The following is an 11,300-nucleotide window of genomic DNA, read 5'->3' as shown; positions in this document are numbered from 1 at the left end:
CAACTTGTTACTCCTGTGTCACACAGCAAAGAGCACAAAGGTCGCAGCTTGGTGAATAGAGTCGGAAGGACGAGTGACAAAGACAGAGCACGAATGAGGGTGCAAGGAAACGAAAGACGCTATCATCTCTCCTTCCAATACTCTAATGTCAACTTCTGATCTGATTCAGAGCTTCTGTAAGAGTTAAAGTGCTCATAGTTCGGAGATGTGAATGGAGAACACACAAAGGAAGGCACAATCCTTGACAGATAATCACTGTCACAATTATGATAGTGCATGATAATAAAGAGAGCTCTGACTGAATGTTAAAGGCATAAAGTGGAGAAATGCACTCTACTCTCGCGCCTTCATTTTTTCTTCTCTGCGTCTTTTTCTTGCCTCCCACTATTTATATCCCACTCTAACAGCCTGCGACTCGTAGTGTGTGGTACTGCTCGCTGAGTTAGAGGTCAAGTGTTAAGTGTTGTGTGTGTGTGTGTGGTGAGGATTTGTTCCAGATCGTGTGTGGTTAACCGAGACGAGGTGAAGTGCACTATTGAAAATGAGCTGAACCCGAAAGCACAAACAATCCAGATCAAGCGTAATAAATATAAATTTAGCAAAGAGTGTTTGAATGTTTGCGCTTAGATGGTGTAATTTCTACAAGTATAAATTAAATAAAATGAACTACAAGTAGAAATAAATCCTTTTTGGAGTCTGTTTAAAAAAGTGCTTGTCCTGAATCTTTGCACATGGACAGTAAAGCCATAGAAGCTTTTTAAACATTATTTAGGCAAAGAGCAATGTTTTAAGCACATTTTATGAGATTTGGCTGGTGATTATGGTGGTCCAGTTCATTAGGAACTTGATCACTCTAAATAATTGCCCAGAGATGTCAGACTGTAAAGAATAAAAATAAACTGTTAAGATAAAAAAAATTGGATTCTAAATATCAGAAATAGACAGAAAGGAGCTAAAATCATGTGAAGCAGTCCTGTTAAAAAATAAGTACATCCCATTATTCAGTAGCTTGTAGAACCATCTTTAGCAGCAATAACTTGAAGTTTTCATTTTCTCCACGACTTTATCTGTTTTTCATATTGTTGTGAAGGAATTTTTGCCCGCTCTTTTTAGCACCGTTGCTTAAGTTCATTGAGTTTAAGTACAGCTCTCTTGAAGTCCTGCCACAGCATTTCAGCTGGACTCGGGTCTGGACTTTGACTGGGTCTTTGAAGTCACTTTGCAGTTGATTTGCTGCTCTGCTCATTGTCCTGTTGTATGACCCGATATCTGCTTGCTTTGTTTGTTTGTTTTTGCCAAAAAACACAATGCATCATGGGCATTCATCTCAACTTTGGTCTTTGGTCTGAAAAATAGTTTCAGCTGTCCTGTGGTTTGTTGAGATGCACCTTTGTCAAGATAAACCATGATGTCAAGCATTCTCACGGCAACCCTTCCAAACAAACCAGACTTATTCAGTCTTTTTCTAATTGTGTCGTGGTGAACTTTAATATCTATCCTGCTAGCTGACGCCTGTGGAGTCTGAGCTCTTTGGCTTTCTGCACTCTGAGTGTTGCACAGTTTGACCCTGGGGGTGAATTTGTTGGGATTGTCAGTCCTGGAAAGATTATGGCATTGTATTAAAATGCACCTGAACGCTCCAAACCAACCAGCATCAGCTTTTATACAGGTACTGATGATCAGTTAATATGGTGCATAAGATTTTCTGTAACTGACTGTTAAATACCCTCAATTCTTATGGAGGCAGTAGTTTAGTTTGAGATTCTTTGGTTTTTCCCAGGACAGCATAGAGTTCTGCAAAATCTTTCTCTTTCACATAACTGTAGCTCCTTCCTGTCTACTTCTGTCTGATATTTCATGAATTTGTTTTTCTTAACAGGTTTCCTAAGTCTTTATAGTTAAGTCTTGTCACATCGCCTGGGCAATCATTCTGAGTGATCAAGGCGTTGGTGAATTATTATATTCACAAAGTAATTTGCTAATTGAGTAGGGTGATGGTAGAGGGCATTAAAGTCAAGACAAAAGTTTGACTTGTACAGGGGAGAAATAGTGGATTCACTGGGCATGTTGAATATGGTGCTACCAGGGAGGAGGAAAAGAAGAAGACCACAGATAAAATTCATGGATGTAGTGGAGGAGGACATGCAGAGGATTAATGTGACAGACAGGGATGCTAAGGTAAGAGGGTGAGACAGAGATGAAGAAGAAGAAAAAAAGAAGGTGATGATGATGCCTCAAAAGGGCCAATAATATCATAATGAGCCCACCTCACCTTGGTCATTCACTGTTTGACAGACAGGACACAACACTTGCAACAAGAACAAACAAACAAACAACAAACATGATTCATTGTTCTGTTAAGGACTGCACTTAATTTCATCATGACAATAAACCTATTCAGTTTTATTCAATATTTGTGAGGAGTGATGATCTTGGAGACAAGATGCCAAACTCTAACTGTATTTTGCTGCTGTAATAAATCAGTTATTTCAAATATGAGCTGCCTGTCTGAATCGATTTAATGCATATATTTAACCTCGCTCTGTACGGTAGGACAGTGACTGTCATAAGCAGAGCCAAGGGCTTGTATTCGACTGGAACACGTCTACCTCCTGCTTTTCTCAACCCTCTACTGCCAGATTTACTCTAAATCAAACCACCCTTCACAGCAATGAAGGGTGGTTTGATCACCTTAACGTAACACTGGTTGTAATGTCATAATTTTACTACCGAACGAGATGCATGTGTTGTTTAATGAGTGATAGTTTCAAATAGCTCTAACTGTAATGACTTCTGTTATGAAATCCTCAGCTCGTTTATGCTAGACAATATCAATATCCGAAGTGAAGCCTTCATCTTTCAGCTCTGGATGTATCATATTGCCAGGACAAAATTATGTTCCCTCCTCTTTTTACACCTCTGTCTATAGCCCAGACAAAGACCTGGTTTACACACCCTTCTTACACTCCTTCCTCTCTTTCAGTCTTTCGAGTTTGCTTGTCTGCACCCAGTGGCAAGGCAAAGGTCAGAAAAAGCTGGAGGGTTAAAAGGTGTTGGAGCTGATGGTGTGCAGGAACAGGACACACAGAGTTAAAGAATAAGTGAGATAAAAGAGGAAATGGAAAGCTTAAACGAGAAGATGCAATAGAAGAAAGAAAGCAGGAGATTATTCGCAGTGCTTATTTCAACAAGAAGAACGGCTGCAGTGACAGAGGAGAGAGGAGTTGGGAAGGAGAGTAGTTTAAATTTTTGAGATGGTAAGACAGCATAGCAGAGATGATGAGTATGGCTCTATGTAATGCTTAACTTCGCCCATCACTTCTCCTGTTCTCTCTAGTGCTCCAACACAGGATGCTATTAGAAATGAGAGCCCTAAATCCAGGATCTGTTATGTCTGGTTTGTTAGGTATTAATCTCTGCTAGTGCAGACATTAATGAGGCACAAAAGGACTGTGACTTTTCTCTGATGTTTATATCTCACAACAGGAAACACTAACATGTAAATGAAACAATTAAAAAAAATAACTTTCTGTTTTGCTTTTAGTATTGCCCTGCATGTACACAGGATGTTGTTTTGAATTAACCAGTACTGTACATGTATAAACAGGGTAGCTTTAATATGGCAGTAAAATGACCAGAAATTACACTGTTTATTGTGCAGTTTATGACTTCTGATTAACCATAACTTGTCCTGCATTATCACTGTCATTCTTGTATTAATGGTATATGGTAAAGCTTTAAATATTTGAATACAAATTAAATAAAATGATTACAGTACAAAGATATATGATTATAGGTTATCGTTTAATACGCCTGTTCCCCATTTCTCCCCACCTGTACACGGCCTCGTAAGCAGTCTGGTCTAAGATTACCAACTAGATCTAAGCAGCTTTGTTGGCACAACAAAGACAGTGCATGCACTCAGTGACAAACCATGGTGCTGCATAAAATAACCACATCCCTAAATGTAAACAGAAAGATCGGTCATGTGATAGTGCGCTCACTCTGTTTTGTCATGGTTCCGGCATCCTGTGTTTCTCTTGAATGTCATTGCGAGTAGGTATAAATTCAGTCTCCCTGCGCATCACCTGCACCAGTATGGTTTCTTCCTTCACATAGTGGCTGGAAATCATCTTTTTCTTGGTGTTGCATTCTCACAAACTTTGGACAGCTGTTGCAGGTTACATAGAAGACTCATACATGTGAATATGCTTGGCACTGTTTTGTATGGATGTGTTTTTCCTTTTCATTTGTAATTTACTATTTGTCATGAATCAAATGTATAAATTGTTAGTTGTATTAAGTTGACAAAAAAAAACCCCAAAACACTACCAAGAACAACTACAATAAAAAACAGTTTCCTGTTGAGCATTTTAGGTCTCTGAGTAATTTAAATGCAGCCTCCATCATTCATTCACTCTGTGACAGATGCTGCAAAGTGCCATTACAAGCAGCTCCCGGGCGGTGAACAGATAAAAGTCCAGGATTCAGCAAGGAGAAAGAGTCCCAAGATGCACAAGGTAACTGACAGATATGATTTTGGTGCGAATCAACCTCGAGCTGCTCTGGCACAATCAGGTCCCCTTTTGGATGTTACAGTGCCTGCACATACACGTGAAGAAGCTGAAAGGCTCCGGTCGCTAAGGGCGTAACGTGTTTGGGGTGGTGTCCTCTGCTGCACCCCTCTGGGTCTGTTTCATTGTCTCTAACTGGATTAGGATGGACAGATAAAGATGGAACGAGCGGAAAGAAAAATAATGCCATTAGTACCTGCAGACTGAGCACTAGTGATCCGCCATCAATCCAAACTCGTTCGACCACGATTGACTAGTGATAAAGACTTTTAAGTGAAGAGCACTTTGCCCTCTGTGTGATAACCATACATTTTGGGATGGTGCGTTTACTAGCAGAGTAAACATTACATGTATTAGCATTGGTTGTTTTTTAAAGGTTTGATTTTTGTGAATCAATCAGATGGAATCTCATTGTAAACCAGCTTCTCATTGACCATCTATGTTACGAGCAGCCTGATGAGGAGAGACTTGACTGTCTGGAATGCACAAGCCAGCAGTGGGCTTCGTATCTTTGTTCCCAGAATAATCAGTGGCTGTAGCCGTTTCCTATAAGTCAGCCAGAAATCGCCCTGTAAAAAGTAGAAATACCACAAACAAGAAAAGACAGCAGAATGTAACGGTAATAGTGAATTTGTGAGCCACAATCTGCTACGATCTCCATTAAGTGGCAGTGAGCAGAGAGCCAGTCTGATAACCTTGCTGTCTGGCAGCCTGCACTATCTGTTAAGGGAAGACTTCATTGGATTAAGCATACCCTCCTACAAACCAAAACATCTGATCTCTAACTGATACATGGCATTATTAATTACTAAGTGAAATTACAGATGGACAGCTGGTAAATTAGTGAGTACACTGTGGGCAGGACATCCTGAAAGTCTTACAGTAACCTCCTTTATTCCTTTACCGCCACCCCCACCACGCACCACCACCGTGATGCTTTTCAAAGGATTCTTTTTCAAATGGCAGCGAGCTGCGTGTGTTTTAACACAGCTCCGTCCGGATGTCTGTGCCAGTTATTTATTGTAAACCTACTGGCGCTATAGGTGAATTTATTTTCTCAGTTCTTATTTAATTGAGCGTTATCTGTGAAGTCAACCAGAACATGGAAAGCTTTTCCAACAATGTCTTGGCAACGCTCAAATTCAAAGAGTTTGATATCAACCAGGATCAAACCTTGCACTAATTTTAGTATTTATTTGCTATAGAGATAAAAACAAAAATACAGTCTGTGGGACCGACAAACTTTTTGAAGCCAGCCTCAAATAGCAGGTTGAGAAACTGCAATTTTCTGCGTCATTTTTCAGATGCACATGTTGCCATTTGTTGAGGACTAACCCTGTCATTTATATCTTGAAGGCAAAATAAAAATAAGAGGAGCTAAAAATCATGTCAGCTCCTGCACCCCACAATTTTTATCTGTCATGACCAACAACGAGGATCCCAGTACTATTTCCTGTTTTTTTTTTGTATGTTTGTCATCAAGCAAATTAAAATATTAGGCAAAGATAACACAAATAAGCACAAAATGCAGTTTCTAAATGAAGGTATTTATTATTAAGGGGGGAAAGAATCCAAACCTACATGGCCCTGTGTGAAGAAGTTAAAGGGGTTTTGAGCATGAACCGCCTTTTTAAAGTCATGCCACAGCATCTCAATCAGATTCAGGTCAGGACTTTGACTAGGCTACTCCAAGGCTCCACGAGCCTTTATGTTCCTTTTGCTCAGTAGTGGTTTTCGTCTTTAAACTCTACCATGCAGGCCTTTTTTGCCCACTCTCCTATTTATGATGGAGTCATGAACTCTGACTTTAACTGAGGCAAGTGAGGCCTGCAGTTCTTTGGATGCTGTTCTTGGGTCTTTTGTGACCTCTTGGATGAGTCGTCGCTTCGATCTTGGGGTAATTTTGGGTCGCCGGCCAGTCCTGAGAAGGTTCACCGCTGTTCTGTATTTTTGCCATTGGTGGATAACAGCGCTCATTGTGCAGCTTAAGAAATGGCTTTAAACCCTTTTCCAGACTGAGAGATCCCAGTTACTTTGTTTCTCATTTGTTCCTGAATTTCCTTGTATTGCAGCATGATGTCTGGGTTATGAGCATCTTTTGGTGTACTCCGCTTTGTCATGCAGGTCCTATGTAAGTGATTTCTTGATTTAAAACAGGTGTGGCAGTAATCAGGCCTGGGTGTGGCTAGAGAAACTGAACTCAACTTTCTAAAAATGTGATACACCACAGTGACTTTATGTCATAATTTATATATAATTTCCCCCCCTTAATCATAAACACCTTAATTTAGAAGCTACATTTTGTGTTTTTACATCTATTATCTTTGTCTAATTTTTAAATTTGCTTTATGATCTGAAACTTTTAAGTGTGACAAACACACAAAAACAGGAAATCAGGAAGGGGGCAACACTTTTTCACATCACTGTATGAGCATCCTATACATAATATGTTTTACACGCACTATACTCATTAGTGTTTAGACTGTGGTCTTCAGTCTATATAAAAATACTGAGGGCCACACTGAGGGCTGAAAATGGGAAGAAAAACAAAAAGACTGATTGATCGAGATAAAATGAGGAAGAGAAGCCGTAATGAGCATCCCAGCTGACTTAATGGATGACAAATCTCTTGCTGAGGTGTTGGAATAAAGCTTTGCTTAAACGATTACACTCAAGTCTATTTAACAGCAAACATGATCTGCCAGATTTGTTTTTATTTATTCCTAATATTATATCTTAGAAATGTGATTGATATTAGTGTGAGTGAGATAATGTGCCGCTTGTAGCAAAGCCATCGCCTCAGTGTTATTTGAAAGGAAGCGTGCTGGCATGAATGAAGATGCTTGAATGCGGAGAGGGAGAAAGCGAGCATTAACACTGTGGAAGTGGCGCTGTTCATTTGTCAGGAGATGGATTGCAGCCATTGAGAGGAAAAGCTTTTAATTTGGCTCTGGTGTGGTAATTAGGTTTCAATTCGCTGTGCTCACTAAGAGGAATGGGGAGGGTAATGAAGTTAGTCATTTTACTGTGTGTGTTTGGAGAGAGGAAGAGGAGTGGGCGGAGGGGTTAAGTATGCACACTCTACATTTTTTAGTGCCTCTCTCTGGCTCTCATACTCTAATTCATTGTGTAATGCTGTTTATTGCGGGTATCACCATGCTTTAATGCATTAGTTAAGTGGTCCCAACACATTACTGTAATGGAGATAGAACATGAAAACACGGTGAAACCTGATATACCTCCACTCTCCGGCTCTCTCTTTTCCAACTTAATAATGTGGCTCTTCACCCTATACAAAATATTTTCCTTCTGTCTCGTTTGTTCTCTGTCATTTCCCCAAAGTCTCCTTCCCCCGATCTCTTTTCCCTTTGCGTCTGAACTGTGTTTATGTCACTAATGGCTTGGTATAACATGCAGAAAGGACAGGACATGGGAAGCTCGGGTTACATGACCTGGGAAAAAGAGGACAGGAGGAAGCAGAGTTTTCTTCCTTTCCCGAGAAGGAAGCATGATATGCTGGCCACAGAAGAACGAATTAACATGGGAGAAGATGTGTATACCGATGCTGTGTCTTTTAGTATACGTGGAAAATTAAAGCAATTTCTTAAATTAAAAATTAGCAGAACAAAAAAAAATGTTGAAACTTGCACATGTCGTGGTTTGCATATTCCTGTCCATGTGTGTTTGTTAGACTTATGCCTCATGTGTATGCGTCTCTGTGTGTGTGTGTGTTTGTATATGTGGCGGTGGGCACAGTAGCCACATGACGACCCCTGTGTGACCCCTGAGAAGCGTGTAGGCGCCGGGTTCAGTCTGACTCTTGTCACATGATCCTCTGCTGCCCTCCCTCTCCATTCACAATAGAGTATTAATCTGAACAACACACACATACACAGCTCAAAAGCAGCCACGCACACCTTGTGCAAAATAAAACTCACACATATATATTAATGCTGTCTTTCTCTCCATGTGCAGAACAACACAACAGTCGCTATCTTAAATACAGTTTTCTATGTTCATGTTTGTTTGTCTTCTTTATTTAATGCTCCCTGCACAGTCTCATCTGTGGCCCGATGGCTGAAAAGTTTTCTCAAGGTCTCCATTCACGGGCCTCACAGCACTGCTCGGGTATCTCTCCTTCTGTCTGCTCACTCTCTCCCTCTCTGTGGTTCGTCATTAAGGGATTAGAGGGGTGAGAGACGGATGAGGTGGTCTCAGGTGGCGCTGGGTTTAGTGTAAATAGAGGACGTGTGCCTCCTGTCAATCATTTCACCTGCTTTTGCCCAAGCGGATTCAAAGCTCTGTGCAGATTTTTAGTTTTTTAATCGTTATGTCTCCGACCGGTCGATATCAGTTAATATACTGTTACTTTGCTTGCCGAAGTTGACTTCCTCTTACCTTTCCCGTCTCTCCCACGGTTGGGGCGCAGGGCCTCCAGTGTCCCGGCATCCTTGGTGTGTGGGCTGACTCTAGCCTGGCTTCCTGTCATAGAAAATTGCGGAACCATGTTCCCTACACACACACACCCTCAGCAGCCTGCAGCCATAGGTGGTAAGACTGAGTGCGTACGTGTGTGTGTGTGATATAGTATATTGCTGCTCGCTCATGCAATATAGGCCACTGTAAGAAAACTGTCACAATAAACCCACTCAAGGTGCTTTAGGTTCTCCAAGATATCCTGACACACACATAAAAACATAATTGATGAAAAAGCTTAATTTCTCTTTAGAACAGCGAGTTTTAGTCATACTTTTTAATGAAAAGCAGTGCACACATGCATACAAAGTTACAGTAACCGTGGTTTACAGGGTAACTGGGGTACTCATACACATGCAGGTGTAACAGGAGTACAGCTCGGTACAAGGTGTAATTTATAGGTGGAGAAGATGAGTAGGGTGAAGTTTCAGAACATGGACTAATAACCTCACGGCGTCACTCAATCCATGGCGATTGTGCCGGAGCTCCTTGGCTGCGTTGTTGGAGCAATCTGAGCAGCATTGTTCCCATATGTGGCCCAGAGAAGTGGTTCATGAAGGAAGTATTTTCTTAAATGACAATAAAAAGCACAATAAGAGGGTGTAAGCAAGCGGTTTGATCATGTGTAGATCACAAAGGATTCAGTTTAGGAGAGACACATGGATTTCCTTACACTCTGTGCACTTGAGTATGGGGAGGCTGAAGTGTGTGAAAATCTCTGACTGAATATGTGCTCACATGATATATTTGTTTTTGTAACTCACACAAGTCTCTGTTCTTGAGATGAGACTTGGCCCATACAAAGCAGCGGAAAGATTTCTGCTTCACACATCATCTTATTAGTGTTTGACTTTGAATTTTGTCTTTTTTATTTTTGTTTTGTTTTTGTAAAGGTCAAAGTCTCCGACCTCTAGACTGACGTAAGTGGCTGGGCTTGGGCCTACACTGACTCCAGGACCCTCACAGTGGCACAGAAAACACATTGTGCTAAAAACCAGCTGCCTAAACCCCCCCACCCTCTCTGCTCGTGGTGTGGTGACACAGCACGGATGGAGGCTATCTCACTCACTCATCAGCAGATCAGGAGAACAAGACCTTAGAAGGAGTTGAATGGAGACGAATGGGAAAGTCTAGTTCAATGAGAGCTTTACTGACTGAGAGGGAAATGGGAAATTTCTTACTTATTTTGCACACATATTTACCAGAATTTTGCAAATAAAATTACCTATTTCACCAAAAGTTTTTGAGATAAATTCAGTCTCTGCCAAGTGACTGCAAAAATGTGAGGCCATCTGTTCAACAGCTAAAGGTTGGCCAAAAGTGTGTGATGTAACAGCAAAATGAACACACAATCAAGAGTGAAGGTGTTGCAGTGGTCCAGTCCAAAGGCTAAACATCAATCTGATTGAAATGCTGTGGCAAAACCTTAAGAGGTCATGACATAAAGAAAGCCACTGAAGCAAAGCAACTTTCTGAAAAATTTTTGATCAGAATTTCTCCACAACAACATAAGCGTCTGATGAAGTAATGCAGAAAATGATTACTTCCTATTTATTCCTGTTAAAGGAATAAATAGGAAGTTAAAGGGTTTTTTTGTCACACGACTGTATAAAAAAACCCTCATATGTAGAGTACTGCATTGATTCTGTTGCTTTGCATCCTTTTCACTATGCAGGAAGAGCTACTTTGGCTGTTTTTTTGGACAATGCAGTCAGGCATGTCCATAGATGGTATAAAAGATGGATGAGCTACTGTAGATTGCCTATTGGTTTGTGAAGTCCCATAAAGCCTCAAGTAAGCAGCTACTATCTTGTTGTTTTGATGAGTGAAGAGTAGATCTGGACAGTAGCTGATAGAGCAAGGATGGGCAACTCCAGGCCTCGAGGGCCGGTGTCCTGCAAGTTTTAGATCTCACCCTGGGTCAGCACAGCTGAATCAAATGATTAGTTCATTACCAGGCCTCTGGAGAACTTCGGGCGTTTATCAATATGCGTACTTGTGCGTACTTGCGTTCTCGTGTACTCGTGATACGTCATCAGTCGGAGACCGAGTACTGTTCCAATTCGAAGTACGCATCAAGCCGAGAACGCGAAAAAGTCCCGGATGTGTTCTCGATCCGCCCGTTTTATCGAGCATGCATCGGTGTGGACTTGGGACAGCTATATATCCCAGAATGCATTTCGTCCAAAACTCAACAGCGGACTCCCGGCACATCGTTTTCAACCCCCCCCCCGCTCGCGGACTTCTCAC

This window comes from Oreochromis niloticus, linkage group LG5, assembly GCF_001858045.2.
Source record: "Oreochromis niloticus isolate F11D_XX linkage group LG5, O_niloticus_UMD_NMBU, whole genome shotgun sequence".
NCBI classification, from domain to species: Eukaryota; Metazoa; Chordata; class Actinopteri; order Cichliformes; family Cichlidae; genus Oreochromis; species Oreochromis niloticus.
The sequence above is the reverse complement of the archived record's forward strand: the minus strand, read 5'-3'. Positions refer to the sequence as shown.